Source organism: Ambystoma mexicanum, chromosome 2p, assembly GCF_040938575.1.
Source record: "Ambystoma mexicanum isolate Mex_15411 chromosome 2p, UKY_AmexF1_1, whole genome shotgun sequence".
Classification (NCBI taxonomy): domain Eukaryota; kingdom Metazoa; phylum Chordata; class Amphibia; order Caudata; family Ambystomatidae; genus Ambystoma; species Ambystoma mexicanum.
Window position 1 is genome coordinate 1,014,925,526 of NC_090923.1, and position 26,599 is coordinate 1,014,952,124.

Below are 26,599 nucleotides of genomic sequence, written 5' to 3' on the forward strand. Positions count from 1 at the left end.
TGAAGAGAGAACAATGGCAGGATAGTGAAGGTGAAAAGTAGAGAAGAAGCAGGTAACATGAACACTGATGAGACAGGAGAGTGGAGAATAAAGGAGGCAGAAGCATGAGGGAGAAACTGAGAGTGATGGAAGGCAGGAGATGAAGTGATTGAAGGGAGACAGGTGAGGGTAAAAGGGTGAATGGGTACAGAGAATAAACGAGGGCAGGAAAATGGAGCAGTAGTTAATAAGGCACAAGAGTGGGGGAAATGCAGGGCAAAGAGGATGAAAGGGAGTTGAAATAGCAGGGTGTTCAGGAGTATAAGGAGAATGGGGAAACATTGAGTTCTAAACAGTCAGGGAGGAATTAAGAGTGAGCGTGGGCAGAAGAAAGAGAGGGAAGGGAGGCAAGTGAGTGAGGAATGGCGAGTGGAGGGGCAGCAATGTAAAGGAAAATGGTGTGTGACTTGGGTAAACGCGGGAGCGAAACATTGAGTGAAGGAAGGCAGGTGAGTATGCGAATAGTGGGAAAATGAGGAAGAGATTGTGATCTTTATAACAAAGAACCTTTGGCAGAAATGGAGAAAGAAAAAGGCAGGGGCATTAAGGGCATGAGGCAAGAACAGTGGATGGCGTAGTGTTCAAAAAGAGTAGACTAGTAGAGAGGAAACTGCTTGTAAGGAAAAAAGAGGGGGCAAAAAGAATGCTGTGTCTGAGAAAAAGGAAGCAGGAGGGAAAGCAGTAAAAGGGGGATCATATTTGTGATTTGAGGTGAGCCAGTGCGTGCTCTAGATGGCTAACTATACGCAGTCGAAGCTGCAATAGATAAATGAACAGAGAAACAATTAAAATGTAGCCAGTTAGATAAGGTTTTATTAAAATGGGCCAAAAAGATCCACATGGTTGACGAAAATCCCCTTTGTGGGAGCTTTCTGTGTTCACCGAATACCAAGTTAGCAACTAAACAGGCCCAGATGAAACCTAAGTTCAGGGATCAGGGCTGGGTGTGTCTGTAGGGTGGCCAACCATCCAGCATTTTGCGGGATTGTCCCAATTTCATGGGCCATGTTTCACACACAGCCAGCTCGGGACAGGAATAAGGCCCGACTTTTCTTCTCTGACGCAGGATCAGCTATCCAAAGTCTTCCCAGCTCAAACTTTTCATGTGATAGTTCAAAGCGCAAGGAAGAACAACGCCTTTTCCACTGATTTCCCCCGGGCCCCCAGGTTCAGCTTTGTGTCAACCTCATTTCAATAAACTGATTAGAGATTGATACAGACACAGGGGTGCCCGTGTAAGGACTGCTGTCCCTCAGAAAGTGCAATTCATGGGTGACAATAAATGGAAGGGGAGTATAATGCTGCATGCTGTGTAAAATAATGGCTCAAGCAGATTACCTTATATGAAATTCCTGTTCACTGTGAATATCCTTTTTAAAACCAAATGATATTGTTTTTAGGTCCACGTTCCTTTGCAGGCTACCATTGCAATTGCTCATTGACGGGGGAGAGCATAAAGCGATACAAGTCTTTTTGCTTTACCTATTTCTATAACAATGTATATAATGTCAGGTTGGTTTCTTATTTGTGTAGTTTTCAAGGCATTGATAGAAAAACGAATTCCTTTGTTTTTGGAAAGCCAACCTTGTGACCCATCACTGGAAACCCAACCTTAAAAAATATTTGTGACCTATCACTGGGAAGATATGTAGTCAAGTGGTGAAAGCACAGCCTGGGTCCAAATACTGATTTCACCACTTTAAGGAAATGTGTGATCCTGGGCACAGCTGACTGTGGGTGTCGCTAGAAGTGATTTAGTTTGCAATTCTTCCTATGAAGAAAAACCCTCATGGTTTACTAAACTATTGAGTTGTTGCATATTAATAATAGTGAATCTATATATATTTGTGAAAGTTTGTTTGTATGTTCGGGGTTGGCTGCAGCCCCATAACAATTGATGGGCTGAAATATTGGCCCATGGTCGGCATACCATTCTGGAGTATACTGGCGATAGTGAAATCTGACCAACCCCACCCATTCGCCCTGCACTGGGCAGGGCCCCGTGTTATCAGTATTGGTGATTTCGGGAGATTGCTGATTTTGTTCTTTATTTTTTCCAAAAATAGGAAGTTGGGACACGCATACACCAGGCTATAGCAGATCCCCACGTGCATGTCAGCTATAGACCCGGGCAACGCCAGGTGGGTACTGATAGTATTTATATAGAGCACAGCACATTATTCTCTTGTCCTACACTTGAAAACTTCTTTTAATGTCTTCACCAGTGGTGTCATAGAGTACTGAAGACTGATGTCACTGCTTGAAATGTTGTTTACTGCAATGTCACTTCTGATCATGTCAATCCATATTGTGCAAATTAGGGTTCTGCATATCTTTTTCTGGACGGGTCCGGAAGACCAAGCAGAACATTTCAGTGCCTAACAGTGCCACAGTGTTGAGATTTTGTTGTTCTGTGTATGTGTTCAAGATCCTTGGGGAAGAGAGAGGGCAAGCAGATGCCCCCATTTCCGCTACTGCACAGCAACATATTTCGTTTATGGCATTAAATGAGCACTTTGCCTTGTTTTCATGTTACAGGCTGCCTTTTGCCAGCTTCTGTCAACTCAACTGAAGACTTTAAATGCGCGCTTTAAAGCAGGTTACAGACTGGCTTTTGATAGCACCCAACATCCATCGGTGTTATCACCTCTTTTACTCTGGTTTCATCTGCGTTAGCACCTTGCTGACAGAGAACTACTAACTTTTCTTTTGGTGGCAGTTTAGTGTTTCAGCTCCACTCCGGCTGCCTGCCCCATCGGATCAAAGAGCATTTCTTTTTTTAAGGAACACAAGGGTGCCCCAGACTGTGTCCACCCCTCCAACTGTAAGCAAGGGTGGTCCATTCATGAGCCCCCACGTGCCATGACAAATGCTTGACTGGGCCTATATCTGGACACGTTGGATGCATTGAAAAGAGTGCCACTGAAAGCAAAGGTCTTAAAATCTACATGATTATTTTTGTTCACCGATTATTCCAATCCATACCCACAAAGGCACACGAAGTGCTAATTCAGAACAATTAAGCACAAGAAAATCAGTAATAGAAGACTAGTTCATAGTATAATCTTTTTTTTTTGTACTAGTATTTCCATGAACACTCACATAGAAACATTGGGGTCGATTTACAAAGAAGGTTCTTGACTTGAAGCCTGAGAAGGCTTTTTGCGAAGCAAGAGCAAATAGCCCTCTCCCAGTTTAAGTCCGAGTTCATCTTCTATATGATTGGGGACTATTGTTTTTAAAGTTGTGCAAAGGTGGGGGAAAAAACGTCTGCCAGAAAAATGAATGCAGACGAATTAAACCAACAGGTGTATGTCTCATCACATGCTACTTTCACGTAAGGATCCCATTGTCAAAGGCATAAAAAAATCTTAGCTATGCCCCGTTTCTACTTCAATGTCCCACTTTAAACCGTATAATTTCTTAGCGGGGATTACAGGGTTATTATTCGGTGCCCCTTTAAGCATCCTTTATCATGCAATGCCTTTAAACACTAGGATTGATGCCATTGTAACAGCCTTCCACCGAGAAAGCCATCTTATGTCAACACCAAAGGTGTTTTGTACAGTACCCAGCTGCCATTTGGGATGACTTTACAGCGCAGTGACCTGGTCCAAAAGTGCATTCGCTGTAGAGCTCGACCGCCCAATAGACCCAAGCCTGATTCCACTTCACTGAAACTGTTTCAAAGAATCTGCTTCTACAATAGCCGTTTTGGGTCAATTCACTGAACTTTGAATGTTGCGACTAGACCCGTGTTGACTTCCCTCTGAAAGTGCCCTTCATTTCAAATCACTGCTTCCTGAAAACACCACACATCACATGCTCCTGAAAGTTCAACCCCTCCATAGCCCTGGTTCTCTCTAGGATAGACTACTGCTACAGCCTCTTCCTCTACCTGCCTCTTTCCCCTCTTCGGCTCCAACTCCAAGCAGAAAGTGTGAGATAGTTATGTGGGAAAATGCTTCTAGTATTCACGCCTGTGTTCAGAAAATAACTTTAAGGCAAAATGAAACGCTGAAACAGAATGTTGGTTTACAGCTCAGAGAGACAGGTTTATTCCCCTGCAGCGAATTAAGCATGGTTTCAAGCCACCATGTGAACATCCTTCTCTCTCTCTCCATTGACAAGAGGCGCATCTTTATACATTTACAGCCCATATAGTATTACAACAGGCCATTGACTCAGAGCTAAAATTTTACTCCAGCCGGGGTTTCACCTTACTTCACCCAACTGCTCCTAGGCTAATCTAACACACTGGGCCTGCTTCGAGAGCATGTGTCAACAGCTGAATCCTAAAAAGGATATTCTATGTTTTTGCAGCCCAAGGGCTTCTTTAGAAAGAACATGTTTCCAGTTATCTATTTAGAGAAACAACTTCCAAAGCCTACAATGTTAATACATATAACATTTAACTTTCCTCGGCTGGCTCCTCCCTCTGGTATGCTGAGACTTGAGCCGGATCTTCTTAAGTTCCGGAAACTTCTCAAGACTTTCCTTTTCCCCTCTTCCTTCCCTCTCCTCCCCACCCCGTCTCTTGTTAACTCTCGATCTGCCACTGCAACTGGCGCCTGGTCCCTTCATAGTCCTTCAGGGGCCAGACCACCCACTACCGGTCCCCCAGCATCCTTTGCCAGCACTTGCCCTCTGGCTCCCTTCCCCGAACTAACCAACTTGGTCCTCCCTGTCCACTGCACTCCTCATGCCTCCTCCCCCGCCCACCATCCCCTTGCACTGTGTGTCTTCCAACACTGTATTATCAATGCTCCATTTAAAGTGCTTAATAGTACAAGGACACATCGTCTTTGTTTTTGAGGTGTTTATCATCATATTTTCTTTTGCCTATTCTCGTAGTGCAACCAACAAAGTTTCAAGCCGATCAAAGTTTGATCAAAAAATATTATATCGTCTGCATATGACAAACTGATGGCCTTAGTGTCATTTATCTGAGGAGGAAAGTTACAAGGCTGATGCAGGTTTTGCTCCAACTCCACAGTGTAGGCGTTATATAAAATGGAACCTAACATGCAGCCCTGCCTCAAGCCCCTATTAGTTTGGCAAAAGTCTGAATAATCACCATCTGCTGAGCGTATAGATATGGAGGTTTGTTTCATGTTTCTACTAGTATGGAGCTTGTGCACATTTTATATGCATTCACTTTATTTACTGAAATGAGTAGTAGGTGTAGTCCACACGTTTTGCTTTAGATACCATTGTAATTTATTGAATACTTATTGTTCACCATGAGTGCCGACACGTGTTTCGACCATTTGCAGGTCTTTATCAAGGCTGTAGTCATTAACAGGATTTTTAGGGTAGCATTTTTCAAAACAGACCATTGTTGTGACAAATGCAGTATGATGGTGATCTCGGTGCATAGCGTGAAGACAAAAATTGTATATCATGTAATATTTGAACAAAGCAAAGGGTTGGCCAAATAGGCAATTCGGGCAAATATATCCACATAATGTAACCATACTGTTGTCAACGCACATCAATTGAGTATAGGATAATATACGCATATATCACAATTGTATTAGTGACAGGAGGCATTTTTCGCCCATTGGAGAATACATCACAACTGTATTAATGAGAGGAGAGATTAGTGCACAAGGGGAGAAAGAACGAGAGGAGAGTGTGTTAGCTTAGTTATGGGATGCATACTGTAGGTTCAATAAAGTATATGAGTTAAATAAGGATTAGACAATCATGCTCACCTAGGGTTTAGGTGTGTCTTGAGTAGTGAAATTGGAGAGGGCGTATAGCCACAAGCTGAAGATCACTTCCTGGTTAGGTGCATATGTGAAAAGGAAAATGGCATGGGTTGGATTGCAGTGACGTATTGGCATTGCATTAGTGTGGTTGGGTTGTATTAGAATGGTTGTGGGAAGTGCCTGGGTGCTGGTGATCCGTGCCATGGACTTAGATGTCAGTTTTCATCGAGGCAGGGGCTGGGGAAAAATGTAGTTGCTGCGTGAAGGTCACAGGATCATAGCACCAACTGGCTAGGATGTTGGTTACGGTGGGGCCCGTGTGCCTGGGCTTGCCATGTTATTAATTGCACAATGCTAGCCCCGGGTTGGTGACCGTGCAAAGTCACACGTGTAGTGTGCATCCGTTCAAGTGTGTACAGGGATTTGAGGAGGGTGGGTGCTAGTGCTCACAGCGCGGTATGATGTCAGGCGTTCAGAGGTTGCTGGTGTTGGCATTAGGCGAGGTGTGAGCGTTGATGCATGTTGTCACCCCGCTGGTGCTGGGAATTTGGAGTAGGGTGGGTGCTGGTGCTCGAGGCACAGTATAAGGGCATGCGTTAGGTGCCTAGGTGCCAACAGTCGCGGTTGAGAGCAAAACGCGGTACCCCGAGGCGTCCTGCGGTTTTGGACATGTGTGCTTATCGGGGTGTACCTAGTGACTACTACATCTCACGGAATCAAAGGCGTGGATGCCTGGTGCCCCCCTGCTGGTGCTGCTGTGCATACGGATTGCAGAGGGGCCAATAAAAATAGGAGCCATGTGTCTGCTGTGGCTCTGGTGGTGACGGGGTGTCCAGGGTTGGAATAGCGTCCCGCTTACCTGTTTCCTGCGGTGTTGCTTAACACTGTGGCATGGTCTGCCGGTCGTTCGGTTCGACTGGAGTTCCTGGTCTGAGTTATGTAAGGAGCTATCTGATTGGCTCCACCAGGTGATCGTGATTAGGCCGAGGTGTCATGACCAGGGATTGGTCAGAGCTGACACGTGGTCTCCACCTGCATCTAGGAGTGATTGTGAGGTTGAAATGCTCGTTGTGGGGACCGAGATCGATATCTGTCACAGGAATGGGGCTGATGGTGTATAAACCGGCCAACCACTATTAGTGAACATCATGTAGTTGTGGAGCACAGCTAAACAGATTATACCCGGTTGAGTTGGGTGACTCATTTAGCTGTAAACAGTGTGAGAGCTATCACAGCTCTGCTGCTTGGCATAATAAGCCCTACTGGGCTTGGTGATACGGTTTGCTAAGAAGTGTGTGGGCTGTCGATGGTTCTCCGCCATTGGAGTGCGAGTTGGCTAGTGGGTTTGACTGATAAGGTGGAGCAGGGGGCTTGGTATCAAATTGAAAATGAGGGCTGGTACCCAAGTGGCGCTCAATGTGGACCGGTGGCCATAGAAACTCAGGTTCCTTGGTATTACATTGGACAAGAGGACAAAGTACCCCAGAAAGAGCCAAGTGGGAGTTGGCGCTCTGTGGGCTATCTGTGGGAAAGGGCAGCCACCGGGCTCGGTATCAAGTTTGTATGGAAGTACAGAATCCCTTAAGGAGCAATGGGGTGTGGCATGGCATAGGCCTGGGGCGAATCCAGTAGATGCAATAGCAAAACCAGCATGTGGGCGGCGCTGCAGTGTGGTTGCTAAGGGTAGCAGTTAGAGTGGGTGTGCCCAATATTATGGGATTCACTAAGTGGTGCGGCCACAGATTACATGTATGGTCACTTGGCAGTGCAGCAATATGTCCCTACATGGTTGTTTTGCAAGAATAAATGGATCTGACTGCGTGCGACTATGGGCAGTAGAGTGAAGAGGGGAAACGAGGGGGGTGCCATGATGCATTTACCCCACGTTCAAGGCTGCTGCTGGCTAAAATACCATTGGGATTGGTGGGGTCCATGTTGTGTGACAAGCATATTACAATCTGACAGGGTCTAGAGGTTGTAGATTAGATCCAAACATATTATTGTGTCATAGAAATACATTTAACTCATGTTCTGTGTTGAGGCCATGTTCTTCTTGTTCTGCAGATTAGTGTTGCCTCATTCAGACGAAGTTTCGGGGCCAGGTTGCCTCCTCTAATGTCACTTCTGATCATTTCCAATCTGACAAATTGGATCCCTTTCTGGTTATCCATTTCATGTTGCTCTTGCCAGTGTATAGATAATGGATTTCTGGCATCTGCTGATTTTAATTGGTTGAGGTGTTCCCTGATCCTTGTTCGTAGTTCCCGTATAGTGCTCCTGATATATTCCAGACCACATATACAGATGATTACATAGATGACCTATTTTGACCTGCAGTTGATGAACTGTTCCATACTTTTTTCATAAATCATGCTAAAGCGTACAGTCTTTGTGGTCAGTGCATTTATGGAATCCAGGCTTAATTTGCTTTATTAGCCAATTTGTTGTTTCAGTTAACTGTGGCTCCATAAATGAGGGACTGAGCATGCATTTCAAGGTGGGTGCTCTGCAATAGGATATTTTGGGTTCATTAGAAACCCAGTCCTTTATGTCTTTATCAACTCCAAGAATGTACCAGTGTTTTTTAAGTATTCTATGAAACTTCTAACTGCCTGCGTTGTATTCTGTCACAAATCTAATTTATTTCTCTAAATGGGATGGGTCATTCTTCGTCTTTGGTTTAAGTAGCTTGTCTGTGGGGATTGCGCTGGCCTTGTTGATTGCAGTTTTGATAATGGATATCTTGTATCTTCTCTCCAGAAATTTGTCCTGTAGTAGGTTGCATTCTTCTTGGTATGTTCCAGTCATTGTGCAGTTCCTTTTGCTCTGATGAATTCGCCTTTTGGGATGTTCTCCATCACCTTTTTCTTGTGGCAGCTTGTGGAGAAGAGGACCGAGTTAACCTCTGTGGGCTTCCTGTAGGTCCTGGTTTCTATGCCTTCTGGATTAACTGAGATTCTGATATCCAAAAAATCAATTGTGTTCTCACTCTCTGTTCCAGTCAACTCTATCCGAAAGCTGTTTGTGTTTAGGTATGCTTTGTAAGTTTGCAGTTCTTCTTTGCCGCCAGTCCGAATGAGTAGAATATTGTCAATGAATTTATACCATTCATGGATATGTTTGTTGTAGTTATCATGGCTGAAGGCATGGATCTGTTAGTATCTGTTCATAAAAAAGTTGGCAATTGCTGGAGCATATGTTGCCCCCATCGCTATTCCTTTCTTTTGCTTATAGAATGTGCCATCAAAAATGTGCTGTTGGAAAGTGAGAATTCCAGGATCTCTTTGGTCATGGTTAAGTGTGAATAGTATGATGGTTCTGAAAATGCATAGTCTATTGCATCAAGAGCCTGTGTGTGCTCAATCGATGTGTAGAAAGCCTTCACATCCAATGTCACCAGTAAATAACCAGGTTCCCATTTTACATCTTGCAGGACTGCCAGTGTATGCATGGTATCCCGCAAGTATGTCTGGATCTTGGGGACTTCCTTTTCTATGACACTGTTTTCGCCATTGGTTCATTGATCCATCAAATTGCACTAACGATTAGTCTCCCTTCCGGTATTTTGATGTATGGTTGGTGTACAATGTGTAGGAAGTAAATGGTCGGAATCCTGGGATGGGCTGTCTTGAGGTACTTAGCCTCGTCATCTGTCAATTGTCCTCTCTGATGCCATTTGTTGCTGAGGGTGTCTGCCTGTTCTTTAATGTTGGTGGTGGGGTTTGATGGTAAGGTTTCATAGCATCCTGGTGTTTGGAGGTGCGTGGGGGCCATTTGAATATAGTCTTCCCTGTTCATGATGACAGATATGGAGGTGTTGGAATATAGTTGATGGATGTAATATAACAAGGTGGAATCAATTCCCCATTCTTTCAGCTTGGCCCACAGTTTAGGTCTTGAAACAAAGTCGAAGGCCTTTGAGAAGTCCACAAAACAGAATAAGTTTAAACCCTTCTTAATTACATATTGTGCGTTAAGAAATTGGAATGCACAAATGTTTGTAATTGTGCTACAAGATTTTCAAATCCTGTTTAGAAAACGCTAAGGAGTTTTTCTATCCTCTAACCAAAAGGTACATTTCTTAGAAATAATGTTGGCAAATAGTTTTGGGCTGGAGTCCGTCATTGCCAATAGACGATAATTAGATGGTTCCAGTCTGTTGCCTTTTTTAAATATTGGGACCAATATAGATCGCTGCCAACTCCCTGGAATACTTCCGGTCTGCTCTAAATGTTGGAAAAGAGCACTCAATAACTTGGCCCATAGTTCCGGGCGGCCTTTAAGAACTATGTTTGGTACGCCATCCGGACCTGGTGCTCCAGAACCTTTATATTTACCTACTAATCTAAGAAGATTGTCTTCAAAAAAATCTGAATTGAAAAAATTCTCTGGCGTAGGGGCTTCAGTGGTGTCATCAGTGCTCATTGTTTGAAAATTCGAGGGCCTAGTTATCCGGGGTAAAATAAAGTTCCTAGATGTCTCTACACCAAACCTCTTGTGGTATTGGATTTTCACTAGGAGGCGTTGCTCTACGAAATCGTTATATCGAGACCAACAATTACTTGCGTTGTTAGTCTTTAACCAATGAAACCGTCTCAACCAGTTTGAGTTTCTAGTAGAGTGCTTTTGTCTGAGCCAATTTCTATATTTGGAGGTCGAAATTTTAAGGGCTTTTTGTTTTTCCTGTTGGTTCTGGGCAAAATTGGCTCTAATAATTGCACGTTCCTTTCGAAGCGAGTTTTACTTGTCTTTTATAATAGAATCGAAAGGGGCACTGCAATGTAGAAATTATAATTTTTCTTAATATAAAGTTTTTTGGGCGAACGGTTGCATTATTGTAGTGATCATTTTACAAAGGTCCCAGTTAGCGAGGCTCAAAGCTTCAATCACGCTCAACTGTTCTTCTGGCAGAAAATGATTAATGAATTGAATATTCTTGGCTGACCAACATAAACTGTTGCCTTGAAAATTCGTAGTTCAGTCCAATTTTCTAATATTTTGTTTAGTCTGGCCCTTTGCATCCATAGACCATCCTAGGACTGCATGATCGCTCAAACTATTGTGTGATCCCACAGTCGATCCACAGCTAAGCTTCGTGGTAGATAGACTGTGTCATGACATAATCGATGTGCAATCTGACAATTCCATTTGACCAAGTATAATTGCCTGATTGTGGGCCAGAAAAAGAAAAGTCATTGAATAACAAATCAAAGTGGTACGTTAATTTATACCATGAACTAGAGCCTGGTGAGCCTGACAAGATCTCGAAGTGTAGATCTCTTTTATTGAAATCGCCAGTAATCACTATATAGGTGATAGGAAAAGATACAAACCACCTGCATTGCGTGATTTCCAAAATCTTTTGAATTATTTTTTGTCCTAAGGCCGCCAGGGGGAGGGGTCATAAAGGTTAATAATTAACATCCTGTCCGATTAAAATGTTAGACAGACCTAAGGGGCGTACAGATAAGAAGATGGTTTTAAATAATGACTTGACCCCATAGCTTTAACACATTGGGCTTGAAGAGTTTTAATCGCGTCTCTCTCTCTGTATAATTTGGGTCAAGATGGGTACTAAGAGTAATGTCTTCTTCCCAGTTTACTTTAGAATTTGATTTCTTGACTTTTCTACGTGCTATCAAAAAAGGCCCAAAGAAGAAAATAAAACTGCATGAGTTTTCAATAGGCCAACATAGGGGAAAAGTAAATTCGACAAGTGCCCAGTTTGGTTTGCTGCCCCACTTCAGTAATTCGATTTAAGAAATATCAGATGATTGAATTAAACCAAAGTATGGAAGTTTTTGAAAAATATCAAGTAAGCTAGTTCTGTTCAACAACAGACTAGTTGCAGTAGGATCCGTCTCTTTGAAAATGACCCATTTTCCCAGGTCTTTAAGTGTGTTTGGGGCAATGATCAGTATATCCTTGTGCACGGGCGGCCTTATTTTGTCAGATTGTGGTCTTTCGTCGCACTGCTGCATTTCTGTATCAAGTTCAGCAGAAATTGGCGCAGCGTTGAAGTGGAGTGGACTGTGTTTCCCAGAGTTGGGGAAGCATACTACTCGCTTTCTTTACTAAGGGACAGGGAGAGCGTATTTGATCCTCAAACGGCTGTCTACCATCTTTCTTAATAGGACCGCGCAAAATACACACATAGTGCTTATAATCGAGTGGCTGAAGGTAGACCTGGTTTTAACATTTTTATTACACAAGTAGCGCATTTACAAAGCATTAACTTTCAAAAGACTGCTTTGAAGAAACACTGGCAGGTACTGGAGCACAACGTTTGATGGCAAAGCTTGTTTAAATCGAGCTGAAATATCCCACAAGGAGGTGTTTTGGGCAGGGAGGGTCAGGAACTGGGTGGGAATGGCCGTAGAGATTACCATGGCCATAGGCAGTCAATCAGGGGGGTCAAATAACCAAAAACCTACAAGCTTTGTGTCCCTCCTTCCTTGTATGTCATTTCTCCCGACCTGTACTGTAATGCTATGGTTTTGGTTTAAAGGTGGCTCAGCCACATAATAGCTCAAACAAAAAAACGACTACAGCTTGTTATATATGACATCACACTACCATACTCAGGGTGGTTTAATTGCCTGCAGGCAAGCTCTGCGGGTTATGCACATGCTGCCATTATCTCTGTGCAGCCTTCAAGCACTGGTTTAATTGCTGGCAGGGGCCGACTCTACCCTTCATGCCTCTGGCGTCGATAGAGTACCTCTAAGTCGGATAATGACACCATCTTTTATTACAGCGCTTTCAACAAGGAATCCTGTATGAAGTGCTATATAACGTTTTCATTAGTGAGCTAGCGGCCTACCTGTCCGCGAGCTGCCCGGTTCCAACCTGTCAGTGCATCTGGAGTTCAGTGCAAGTTGGCGCTCTCAGGTGTGCGGCTGGAATCCACAGAAGCTGGCAGCCGGCGCTCGCAGGGCTTTTAATAGCTTTGGGACTTTTTAACCAAAGCTTTGCTGAATCATATGCTGGCTTTTCCAGCAGCGAGAGACTGACTGCCTCAGAGATTTATCCAATTTACCCCCCACGCCCCACAAAGTGCTAAGTTTAGGGAAGCTACCAGGTTTATCTTGGCATCGTCATTACACGAAAGGATTAGGCTGGCTCCAAAACCAAATTCCTTGGCGTTTCCTTCAACCGAGAGCTGCCAGAACTGGCTGAGCTCTACAACACAGTTCTCAAAGATGTGGTTGACGCCATCGCCCCACTAGAAATAAATAGAGCAAAAAGCATCAAACATTCCAACTCCTGGTACAACCAGGGCCTACTTGACTTAAAAGCTCTCAAAGGACAAGCCCTGAATAAATGGCAATCTTGCCCCTCTGCCCCGAAACGTGAGACATGTCTCACAATCGCTAAGCAATATAAAAATGCTATCGCCACAGCAAAAGCCGCTGCCTACTATTCCAGAATCGACAATGCAAAATCCCAGTCCAAGGAATTATTTGCCATTTTCAATGTACTGGTTGTTCCCCCCCACGTCTACACATCAGACCGTAAAGGATGAAAAATGGTGTAACAACATCCAACACGCTATGTTAGACAAGATAAACTTGCTCCAAGAGAAAATTAAAGCCAACTTCCAACAGTCTGCCCAAGGCTGCGCCCCCAACACACGCTGGCGCTGAGCCAGATGCATCTACCTCCCCAGACTCAAAACCCCCGACACCCTTTGCCTTCAGAGAAGTAACCAACCCTGAGGTCCTACTAATCATGAAGCACATAAAACCATTGTTGTGTAAGGGCGATATTTGCCCTGCAAGCATAATTAAAGACTGTGCTGAAGCATTAGCCCCCTTCATTACAACCTTTATTAATGCCTCATTCACCTCTGGCACAGTACCATCCTCCCTTAAGGAAGCTTGGGTCCGGCCACTGTTAAAAAAGCCCATACTGGACCCAGACTCCCCGAACAATTACAGACAGAACACCACTGCGCCATTCTTGACAAGGCTGCTTACTTACAGATACAGTCCTATTTGGAATTGAACAACACCTTGGGCAAGAGGCAATCTGGTTTTCGCCTTCGGCACGGCACAGAATCAGCCTTGCTTCTAGAAAAAATTCACAAGTGCAAGTCTGCGCTTCTCTTGCTCCTTGACCTGTCGGCAGCATTCGACCTGGTCGACCACAAAATTCTAGGGAAACATCTTACAGACTGCCCACTTCTCCCAAGAAGCCACCACCTGGATAGCCTCCTTCCTGGAGGGCCGAGCCATGAGGGTCTTCTCAGACCAGGCATCAGCTGCTCCATCTCCCATTAGCTGTGGGATGCATCAAGGTTCATGCACCTCCCCCACCCTCTATAACCTCTTCACCTTACCACTATCTAATGACCTAGAAGGTCTCGGCATAACGTTTACCAATTATGCCGATGACACACAAATTGTTTGCCACTATCTGGTGACTATGAGGAGGACCTCAAAACCTTACAGCAGATATATGCAATCATCCAGGCGTGGATGGTGGCCAATGGCCTTTGTCTCAATGGGGATAAAACGGAAATCCTAATTGTAGCCCCCAAGGAGACCCTAAAAAAACTAGACAGCAAATACAGTAACTTCAGCATTGAGAACACTGTCATCACAGTCTCTGCTGCTGTAAAAACTCTAAGATTCTCTGGACTCCACCCTCTCTATGAACAGACAAGTTAGTTATATCTCGTCATCAGCAGCCCTCACCACAAAAATCATGAATGCTGTAAAACCCCATCTCTCCTGCAAGAATTGTCTCAACATTGCTAGAGCTAACATAGGCGCAAAATTGGACTATTGCAATGTCCTCCTGCTAGGTACGTCCGCCAAAAACATTAACAGGCTACAAATCACGCAAAATGATGCTCTCAGAGCTGCTCTCAGTATCCCCAGGAGAGAGCATATCTCTCAGGCCAGATAAGATGCCCATTGGCTCCCTATCAAAAAACGCATACTGTTCAAGGCACTCACAATCACACACAGATGTCTATCCCAATCAGCACCCCCCTACTTAGCCGAATGGATACACTGTGTACAATCACTCAGACCTAACCGGGACCTATACTCTCACCAATTTACAATCCCCGCCTTCATCAGAGCCAAAGCCGGCGGGGTCAGCTTTGAAGTGCTAGCACCAAAATCCTGGAACTCGCTACCACCCAAGCTCAGAAACAAAAACTCCCTCTTAGCCTTCAGAAAGGCTCTGAAAGCCATACTATTCAAATAGTTTGTATCCACTCTGCTGTTCCACTGTAACCAAGGAACATGAATATTGTCTAAGCTGTAATGAACGTGTACTTAAGAGCTTTACCTTTGATTTTGCCTGCACCTAAGTGAATATGCTGTAACAGCGCCACAATGCCCTAGGGCAGTTGCGCGCTTTATAAATGTAATTAAATAAATGAAAAATATATACATTTCAGTCACCGGCTCCTCTGTCACCCGGGCCAAGCGCCGGGGATGTTTACTTCACACCTGCTAATGAAATGTAGCAGCAGGGGCCTGCCAGCGCTGCAGAGGGGCTGGTGACTGAAATGGCAGCTCTCTGCTAGAATTGATAATAGGCTGCACCTTTTGAGCAATTGCGTTTGTATTGCTCAAAGATGCAGCCTATACAGTAAAACAGTGGCTTCACTAGGGGTGTGTCACCTGGTGTGGTATATACAACCTCCCTCACACCCCCCTTGGTGACACCACTTGCCCCCCGAAAAGGCAATGTGTGACTTTTGGCAACAAACATTTGAGTGGTGTTTGGGGGGCACATTTTTGGAAAATTTCCGGCAATGTTGACTTTTAATGCGCATTTGGTAGGTAACATTATTTTAAACCACTTTCTGCTCGGCTGGGATGTGATTTCACCAAAATGCCAGCGGTAGCGGATGTGACATCATGCGACCCTCGACATCTGACCCCTTCCTGTGATGTCATTTTCACCCCACTCCTAAGTGGCATCACGGAAAGTGATGGCACACAACCTTTCGCCCTTTGACAAAACAGGAAGTGGCATCACATAGCATTGTTCCTCAGTAGACTAAGAACAATATGGTTACGATGTTACTGTGAGATGATCTATATTTCATATAAGACTGGATCACCATATGTAGCGTTAATATCAGTGTGGCCCATATTTTTCCAAAGGACTGTGAATATAAGCAGACATCCAACACAACAACCTGGACTATTGTACATCACTCAGGCTAAACTGTAAAGAATCAGAGCATCTCAGAGGCCTAAACCCCAAAGCCCAGACATCCAGTGCTAGCCAAGTGTCTGCCCACAGACTGGAAACATCAACTGCCCAACACAAGTCCAACCAGAAGACAATCTGAGGCTGTACCACTTCATTCTTTTCCACTTGAACAATAAGTGCATGGATTTTGTTGTCAATAGTGCACTTTGAAACATTTCACACCAACCTACTCCCGCCAGTCACCCAGAGCCTGAATATCTCCCAACCATTTTCACCACTGGCACCCCACCCTCCACTGCAAGTCGCTAAGGGCCCACCATCAACAGCTTTACATGTCTGGTACCCACTCCCACCCTCCAGCTCCTTGCACCTCTAATACCTTGCTCCAACACCTTCATGTTTACACAGTGCTATCCTCCAGCAACTTAAGTCGCCAGCATTCTCCATGATCATCAACATCAATTGAAGCAAACTAGCAACTTCTCCAGTACCCTCGTTCAACACCCCATCAGTGGGAGTCTTAACTACCCTCCTCAAACATCTTACATCTGCATTTCAATTCTTACAACACATTACGTCTCAAACACCCTCTCCCAACATCCGCAAGCCACTAGTACAACATCTTAAGTCTCCAGTACCAGCCTCTAAACATTGCGCCTCAAACACACACCTCTAACCCAGAGCTCTGCCAGTGGTAATGAATGACTTGAAACCTTCCAGCCATCACATTTCAGTTTTGCCTATTTCGTAAGTAACCCACCGTTTTCTCTGTTAGATGGGAGATAGAGGGGAAGGATGTGTTGCAGGTCACAGTAATTGCAGTTTTTTTTATTTTACAATGTAAGCAGAAGCTTCATGACATCACCCCTAGAAAATATCAATTTTATTATTTTCTTTAGTCCTTTATAATTTCCTTAATGTCAGCTTCTAAGCACTGGAATATAAACGGAATCCATATTGCACTGCATCCTCGTGTTCCCAAAGCAAGTTCTTTGCCCCTGTGCTATCCTTCCAAATATATATATTTTTTGCCTGAGGAAGCAACAGATGGTTTACTTCAAAGGTGGAGGGCAACTTCATGTACATTTATTATTTTGCCTTGCGTCTATCTACAGTGTGCCTGTGATGCAGATCTGGATCAGGTCACACATTTCCCAGGCAGGATTGGTGGCAGAAGCCGCTGGGGCACACCCCTCCTCACAGGCCCAGTTGCTCACTGGATGTGCAAAGCAGACAACTAGAAACACGGATGGGATTTGCGTTCACGCTGTGCTGTCATTGAGTACTGCAGGCTGCTCTTACCCATTCACAGCTAGCTAGTCCTAGCCCCTATGTCAGGGGTCCTCCAAAGCAAGTAAAGACTGGTACAGCAAAGTAATCCAAGAGGGAGCGTACACCAATCAAGAAGTAACGCAATTTATTTAGGCCCAGATAACATCTGGGAAAGCACAGTTCAAACAGACCTGTGGAATTTAACTGAATGAAGGGAACTGTCAACGCCCCCCACAGTGGGCAAAGCTTTATACATAAGCAACATCATTTGCATACACCACATTTAAAACATTTTAGAACACCTTACACAAGCTGATTTGTGGGACTGCGTTAGTCCCCTATATCTAGACATGCATTGAATGATCATAATTGGTTCATGCCTTCCTTGCTCCCACTGCACAACGCCACCCCTCGTGACATCATGAAACCTTGCACACCGCCCCACAATTGCGCTACAAAGCATTACGTAATTGTGCTGACCACTGGAACTTTATTCATCTACCATTGGTCAGTTCCCGTCGAACAGACAACACAACCTGGGCTTGGCAAAAGGGGGACATTGACACGAAATCTGACCAATAAGGTGCCCTGCAGACATCGGCCAAGACACAGATGGACATTGAAACTCTCCTGTTGATTGGTTCCCTGTTGCTCGTTCCCTTGCCCCTCAGCCCTCTTCCCATGCTCATCTGCAAAGGGTGATTTTGATACCTCATACCCCACTATGGTTTGCATTTTATTGTCCTGTATTTAATTTGTATTCCTTACAAATTCCCAGCACGCACCCAGGTGCCTGGCTCTGGTCCCATTCCACCACAGCCACGTTCTCCTGGTAACTGCCACCTTGCAACATTTCTCAGGCAGACCGCCTTAGGCTGAGTGCTCGAGTAAATCCATGTCCACCTAATACATGGGGCCTGTAAAAGCGAGAAGAACTGAGGCCTATACTCAAATATGGCTGTTATATTGTTCACATCATGCTACACTACCCTTGCTACCCGCTACACCTGCCCCTTATCTCTATCCCCCATGTGCCTCTCGCCCCTGTAGTCAGGGGTCCGACAATTAGTGCATAATAAAAACCATATACTCACAAAATGAAGCATAAACCGGGCAAAAAGGAAACGCTGTTTATTACAGCTGGGTGAGCATAAATCAAACCGAACATTGCATTCGCTCTGATCGAGAGGCCGACATCTGAATGGACTATGAACAGTAGTTTTATAACTAGAAATACAATAGTCGGAAGTCAGGAGAAACACTTGCAAGTTGGAGGATTCATTTGTTTGCAATCTCCTCCACCTCCTCGAAGTACATTTTATTCACAACTCACCCCGGAACATCTTTTTAGTGAAGCAACATTTGTGCTGACCGCCAGATCTTTAATACACTGCCGTTGTCCAGCACCATTGAGAACAGGACACAAGACACCCTGAAGCTGGTGGAAAAGGGGACATTCACACGATACATGTTACAAAATGACCTTCGCTGACTCTCTGGAAGATACTTTAAGGGATGGCTCCCTCGTCAGAGTTTAGGAATTTACCATCTGATTGGTCATCCCATGAAAGCCACTCTGTCCAGTGGTTCTTTCCCACTGCCGCCTGCTGATGGGCATCGGTGGTCAGGTGACTGGCACAGTGGTACAGAGCCACCCTCCCGCTACTTTGTAGGGTGGCTTGTTTGGCTGACTGCCCTGAAGTGACATCACCCAGTTCTGGTTGTCTTAATTGCCATACGACCAGTAAATTGAGCCTCCCTCTCCCACCCCCCTTTGTACATCTCTACCATTGTGGTCACCTGTTTTGAATCAAAAAGTTCCCAGATCTAGCCTGCTGCGAGGGATTTCCCACTATACGTATTTGTGATTGTGCTATTTTGGTCCCTCCCCTCCTTTATCTAATCATAGAGCATTTTGCTGGACCAAGTTTACATCCAATGTATCGTTGCCCCCTACCATTCCTGGTGAAGCACTTTATACAGTATGTCTGTGGCTCAGGGTATCTGTGTTCTTCCCCATAAATCCACCCCCACTGTGCATCTTCTTTACTCCCACAGTTGGTAGGTGTGTCCCCCTATCTGGCGCTGAATTAGCACCTTTAACACATTCCGCCCCCCCTTGATCGATCTTTCGATCAATACTTCTGCCCCTTTCTCCTTTTCTTAATGCACCCACACCCTTCATGTCCCCTTCTTCTCATACCTGTCCAGGTATTCCCCAAAAATCAATATTTTTGTCCCATCAGGCAAACACTCCAGCCGACACCCCCATAATGCATGGTCTAAGAACCTTGGGGTTATCTTTGACTCCACCCTCTCCTCACATCTGACTTCTCTGAGAAGTCAACTATCAGCTGCACCTCAGAGGTATTCTTCCTTTCCTCACTTTACCCCAGAAGCTCACTGTCTCCAGAGCTCTGGTTCTCTATAGGCTGGACTACTGCAACAACCTTTTTCTAAATCGACCTGCCTCTACTCTCTGACCTCTACAACTTATCCAGAACAGGATTGCAAGACTTGTTCTTGGCCTCAAGCCTAGTGATTGTATCTCTCCAGCTCTGAAATCTCTTCACTGGATCCTCATGGCGGCAAGGATCGAGTTCAAGACCCTTTGCATCGTCCACAAGGCATTCTGTGGCCTTGGACCGCACTACCTCCAACTCTCTCTTCTAAACCTCTCCCTTCTCTAGCTCTCCACTCATCCACCTCCAACACTCTGAGGGTCAGTCACTTTTCCAAGGAGCAAGTTGGAGGCAGATCTCTCTCCTTGGAAGGGGCCTCCCTGCCTCTCTCAAATTTGAGCAGAGCCAACTCCAGTTCCGGAAGCAATGCAACACCTTTCTTTTTGCTTCTGCTTTCTCTTTTCAGTGCTGATGTCCCAACTGCTCCACGCACTGGTCACCTGGCTACCCTCTGAACTTGTGTTCGGTATCTGTACCCCTACAGTCCCCTCGCTCTGCACTTATGAGCCACCTGCTGGCTGCACTTTGAGTTTCCTGCACTCTCCCAGCCCCTCCTCCCTCAGCACTTCTCCCTTCATCTTCCCTGCACTTGCGCAATCTGAATGACAAGGCCTGGTAAGATCGCTGTTTTGTCCTCCCTCTGTTTCCCCCTCCTTGTCTTGTTGCGCCTAGAAACACTTGAGTACAGGCGCCTTATGGCATTTATATCATGGTAATTCTCGAAGTCTGGTGGTGGTGCAGAAAATATGATCTCTTCTTCACACTCGATCTCTCATTAACAATGGGGTCTTCCTCGTCTAATACCTCCTTGACCTGAATTTCTTTGCATTGCCATTGAATACCCTTTCTTGTGCTGGTGGCATTTACACCACTGCATGATCAGACGACGGATGCAGGTCATGATAAGGTTTGCGACGAGCAGAAGGGCAGTTATTTTAAACCTCGCCTGGCCACCCAACTGGCTTGTGGCTAACAATGAATCCAACCAGGATGCTGATAAAATGTCTTGCTCCTCTCTCATTCTCTCGTGTATTGTTCTTATTTCCTCTACCTGCTCTGTGATTGTTCCATTTGTAGGGTCATTGGCGGGAATTACGGTACAGCATGAGCTGCCTATTTTATGACACACCACTCCCTCCATTGCCATCATAAGATCAAGAACAAAGCAGTTTTATAGGGTCATCAACCATAGAGCTCGTAGTTCTTCACGCACCACAGTTGAGTCCCTTTTCAGTTGCATTTTCCAGATCGAGCAGTTCGTAACAGGTGATCTGCAGCCATTTTGCATTGGCTGCAGCTTGCACCCCGGGTACCAGTCGAGAAGTGAAGAAAACTGATGCTGAACTGAATAGTTTCAAATGAGATGGAATGTTCTCTAAGGTCTTGGTGGCCTTGGCCAAGCTATAGTTACTACTGGACCTTTTCCTCCTTGTTAACCTATATTGGTTTGTTTGGTTTCTGCTTATCCGTGGACAGCCCATTCAGCGGTATCAAATCTGCACGGGGCACCACTAATTTCGGGTTATGGAGAGTCACCATTGCACAATCTCCCTTCCAATCTGGTGGTAGTTGGACGTATGCTCTTGTTCCGCACACCCAGTGTCCATCACAGGAGCGGTCCACTTCTGTAACACTATGATGTCCATCGTCCTCCTGCAGCCGGTGTTCATCCCCAGCCTTATTGTTCCCTTGGATCTGAAACATAGAGAATATTGTCAGTGGTTGTATGTTTTCTGGATGTGTGTTTTGTCGTTTATCCACGTTAAAACATGTATATTATTGTGCCAAATGTTTTTACATCTAGCATTTATTTTCTTAACCACCCTTTCTTCAAAGCCCACCAACCCTTCTGCACGGCACTGTGCCTTGCCCAATTCCCATTATGTAGCGCCAAACCCTGGGTTTGCATCAAGGGCCTAGTGTGGCACCTTAGCACATTGCTTCCTGTGGAGGATTTTACAATATATTCTTGTATGAGCAGTGGCCACCTGTTGTCATTTTTGGGCCCTCTCTGTTAATATTCTAGAACCACGTGCTTATTTTTGTCCTCCTGGGCCATGCTTTTCAGTTGTATAAAGTTGTCCTCGTGCACATCTTCCCTCATCAATCCATTTTACTTCTACCATATGTCCCTGGAACATACCCATGGTTCTGCACAAGGCCAGATGTACCAGACACCCTCCCTAATCTGCTGTCACCTCTTGTGACGAGAATTGCTTTGGTGTTCCTGTGAGGTGTGGAATCGGTGAGCACACGTAGCAGATATCATTGGTGCTCCCCGTCCCACTTTTTTCATTTCCCCATAACATATTTTTTCTGAGGCCAGAGCTACCCCATCCCTGACTTTAATAATGCCAGTGTGCTAGCCACACCTCTTAGTGCGAGTTTCCCACTCACCACCAGTTGATGGGCAAAATGTATCCTTATATACATACGAGAAGAGAAGAAGACAGAAAACAAAGATACAAAACAATATAATAATCTTCTAATCAGTCCCAGACCCTTCACTTTTTCCTTGTCCATTGCCCACCTTCATTGTGGGTTTCCTGTAACACCTTATTGTACAAAATGTTAAAGTAAATTGTGTTGAAGTCAGTCAAGTCACTCCTCCTCTTTCCAACCTGCTGTTGATATCTTGTCGAACATCGGTGTGATCCATGCACAACTTTCTTTTATCTTCACTGCTGTGTGTGTGTTGAGAAGATTACTGAGGCTCTTTCCCCTTTCTTACTGTGTTTCGAATTAAGATCTTATCCCCCGGGTAGAGTGGCTGTGTTTGTGGGAATGCTTGGCACTCTCTTCAATGTTCGTGGGTGCGCTTGTAGATTGCTGGACCTCGGGGAAAATGTTGCAAAGCACATTTGTCATCTCAACCAAATAGTTTTTCCTTTCCTTTCCAAGGATTTCTGAGCTAAGGTTAGCGTCTAAAATTGAACGTGAAGGAGCGACAGGCTCATGCATACTCCTTCCTGTTACAATTTCATGCAGAGTCAAGTGATGACCCACAGAAGGTGTGTTACGGAAGGCAAAGAGTGCAATGGGGAGCCAAAAAAGCCAATTTTGACACACAGTATTTGTTAGCTTAGCCAAGTGTTCTTTTAACAAGCAGTTTATCCTTTCAACAATCCTGTTCACATGTGGCCAGTAAACTGTGCAAAGTTTGTGTTTAATTTCTAGGCGACGTGTTATCGCCTCAAAGAGATCATTGGCGAAGTGTGACCGTTATCTGATCTTATCTCTTCACACATGCCCCATCTTGCGAACACTTCAATCACTAAAAACATTGCTGCAGATTTGGCATCATTCTTTACACAGGGCCCTGCCTCAAGCCAACATGACAATGGGCAGACTACTACTATTAGATACCTGAATAAGGCACATCTATCTTGCATGTCGAGGTAATGTCATTCCTGCCTCTCCTCCCCTGACAACTTGTGTTAACCCCATTTTTACCTTCCCTGTCCTCCTGCTGCGTAAGGAGGTGGACCAATCCCTACCGCAACTGTCGTTGTCCTGTCATTTCCGATCATTTCTTCCCCTTCTCCTTAGTTTGTCAGGTGTCCATTCGTTATTGTCCCCGTCACTCCATTGGCCTTTGTCTTACGATGTCTTCCTCGTCCCCCTCATCATCTTTTGTCGTTCCCTCTTCTCCGTCCTCCCTATCTAATTTGAATTGTGTTCTTCCTGATACCCACTCCTCCTTGTCCGCCTTGTTCTTCCTCTTCACCGCCTCTTTGATTACCCGCTCTCCTTCACTGAACAAAGCAGCCACTTGCTGACACGTATTCTTTTAAATATCTGCTAGATATTTTCATTTGACCGTGTGTGCCTCTCCTCTCTTTGTTCTTCCTTCTCCTTTTCCCCTGATCCCCCTTGGATGTTTGCGCCGCGGGTTAGTGTACCCTGTGGCTGGTCGTAAAGTGGAAGATAACCCCTAAGGCGGGGGTGGTGAGCTTGGCCTGTCCCATCCAAGTGTGACTTGTTTCTTTAATTTGTCCTCTTAGGTCTCCTTATATAGCTTCCAGAGACCCAATATATTCTGCCTACTTATTAGCTTAGATCCTTTATATTTTATTATCGAGTATGAGAATGTATTCTCTATTATCTTACGTCAAACGTCCCTTTTCCTGGCCAGGTGTGAAAACACTGCCCTGCAGTCTCCTCTGCCCACTGGAAGTTGTATTTTATTATACGATTGCGATACTGGGGCAATTTACGGCACATATGGTCTAAGAGGCTGTCCATATATGCCATAATTCCTTTTTTATATTTTAATCCACTCCTTTGTGTTTGCCCTTTCTCTGATTCCCCCAACTCTTTCCCCCTCCTTAATTCCCAAGCACAACCCTTCAATGTTCACTCTGGTCCTCTCCACGTCCTAACCAGCCACTCCACTCGTTCACACCAGCCCTCCCCACAAGCCTGACCACTCACTTGTTATTAGTATTTGACAGCCCTCTCCACAAGCTCACTGGTCTCTGTTAGTGCAAGAGTGTCCAGTGTCTACCCATGCACCAACCGGCACACTCCCGCTATTCTACATGAGATACCTCTGTGCTGATCCGTTCGCCACTTTATTCCGTCCCACTCCTCATGCTCTACCGCACGCGTGCCCTCACCAGCGCCCACTCCCAATCGGGTGGTACGCTCCGATATCTCTACACTACTACGGCCAATCGTCCTCCCTTCTCTTGAGGATGCGTCATATACACCAGATGGCCCCTGTGGCCTCTTGCTTTCTATTGCCTGTTACCTTGTTTTCCCAAAGTCCTGGGAAGCCCTGACTCTGTCCCTTCCCCCTGGCTAGCTGTTGGGGGAAAGTTCCATATATGGTGTTGTTGTGAAGTCCAGTCCAGACTGGCTGGAGCCTTCCCAGTGACTGTATGTTGTGGGTACACCCTGTGGGTGGGACCTGGATGAATGGAGTGTGTGACCAATATGCACTTCTTGTTGTGGCTGTCTGGTTTCTGATTTGAGAGACAAAAACTGAGACAGCCCTGCCCGAAACTGGCCTGAATGCAGTGTGTAGTGTTGAATGGCTGGGTATTTGTCCCAATCCACATTCCTTGTTGTGAGTGTCTGAGAGGGAGGAAAATGGCCTGAATGCACTGTGTGCCTGATTGGCTGACTGACTGCATGAATGCCCTTCTGTTTGATTGGCTGCTGAGTGTGACCCAGCAGTGTGGATGAGAGACAGGATAGTATATCTGGGGACCACTCACCAGTGGAAATTGTTCAGAGGCTGTGTCTACACTTGAAGTGTAACTGGAACTGCTGATCCTCGACGCCCAGCTGGAAGAAGACTTGCTGTTGCATTTGCTTTGACCTGATCTGAAAGCTGCCGAATTCGTCGAAGACTGAGGACCTGGTAAGGCGCCCTCTTCCCGTGCTCCGAGGGACTATCGAGCACCGCTAACCTTCGCCGAAGGTCCCTGGAAGTCAGACCCTCGAAAGGCTGCCAACCCAAGACGGGACCGCTGAGGAGAACAAAGCGAAGCACCCGGACTTCGCCGCTGGTGAAGTCCATTGCCGTCGACCAGGGTTCGCAGGTTTGTGTAACCGCTGGAGGCCCGTCGAAGTTGTGTTGCCCCAGAAGAGGGGACCGCTTGACGCTGTGCCGCCGACGACCGGAGCCGCCTGCTCCTTTGCCTAAGAACATTTGAATCAAAGGACTCCCTTGTCCGCAACGTCGACCGCTTTGTCCTGCTGGAGAAAGTCAAGGCCGCCGACGCGCCGAGGAGAATCCGCTGGTGGGTTTCCCGCCACCCAGAGACCACCAAGACTTCGACGACTCGACACCCTTGCTGGGCCACAGTTCTTCAGAAACTCTTTGCAGTCCTGAACAATCAATCGCCGAGGTGCCCCGCACACCTCATCCTCAAAGGACGTCGCCGACTAGCACCGCCTGGATCGACGTCATGGTCTCGGTACCCTCAAACCTCTTATCAACGCCGTTGACGCCGAGTTCACCTTCTTCGACGCCTCTCGACGATCCATGACTCCTGCTTGAAAGGGGGTCACTCAAGAAGCATCCATCGGAGCTTCTCTGAAGAACTCTACTCCACCAGGTACATTGGGGGGGTAAAAACATTATAGGAGAGAATAAACTATTGATCAATATATGGACTGGGCTTGTGCTATATCTTTATTTTACAGGTTGCCCAGGTGGGGGGATCTCCACACAGAACTGTGTCTAGGTAATGGGGCCAGTATTCTGCCAATTGTGTAAACCATCTTGCTTCCCTCCTCTCTCTATTGCTGGTTTCCTTTTTATTGATCTGTGTGACATTTTAACCTTATAGTTGATGGACTTTAATGAGATCTGATAATATTGGTGGTACCACTTTAGAATTGTATATATTTGCCGTTGTTGATTTCCGGGTACAAAGTGCGTTATTGTGATAGTGTACATACCTTTGAATATTAATTATATAAAGACTGTGTTTTCAGTAATGCAGTGTGTGGACATTCCTTTGTGGGGGTTCGGGGACTACACTGTACTTAAGAACCAACCTGCATCACCTCCCGAGAAGCTAGGCCTTGATTGCTCGTCCATTGCTACCAAATAGAGAATCTTGGCTGGGGTCCTCTGTTCGTCTCTGCTACCATATAGAGAGAAGAAGTACAGGCACCCCCCTTCAGTCTTTACAGTGGGAAACGGGACATTCAACGAAACCTGTTAGATAATGACCTTCACTGACTCTGTGGAAGATACTTTGAGGGGTTGCTCTCTCGTCAGAGCTTAGGAACTTAACGTCTGATTGGTCCTCCCAGGAAAGCCACTCCGTCCAGTGTTCCTTTCCCACTGCTAATGGGCATTGGCGATCATGTGACTGGTACAGAGCCACCCTTCCTGCTACCTTGTAGGGCGGCTTGTTTGGCTGACCCCCCTGCAGTTACATCACCCAGTTCCAGTTGTCTTGATTCCCA

The 26,599-nt window shown here is 45.5% G+C and overlaps 1 protein-coding gene across 2 annotated transcripts in view; it reads left to right on the plus strand.

Annotated features, from left to right (window-relative positions):
* The first annotated feature begins 2,098 nt into the window (after positions 1-2,098).
* Positions 2,099-26,599, plus strand: part of NUDT22 (nudix hydrolase 22) — a 122,672-nt gene continuing 98,171 nt past the window's right edge. Inside the window, exon 1 of one of the 2 annotated variants that reach the window (XM_069644860.1) lies at positions 2,099-2,180. The gene's annotated coding sequence lies outside the window, so the exon portion shown is untranslated. The remainder of the gene's footprint in view (positions 2,181-26,599) is intronic. The other variant, XM_069644861.1, reaches the window with a different exon arrangement.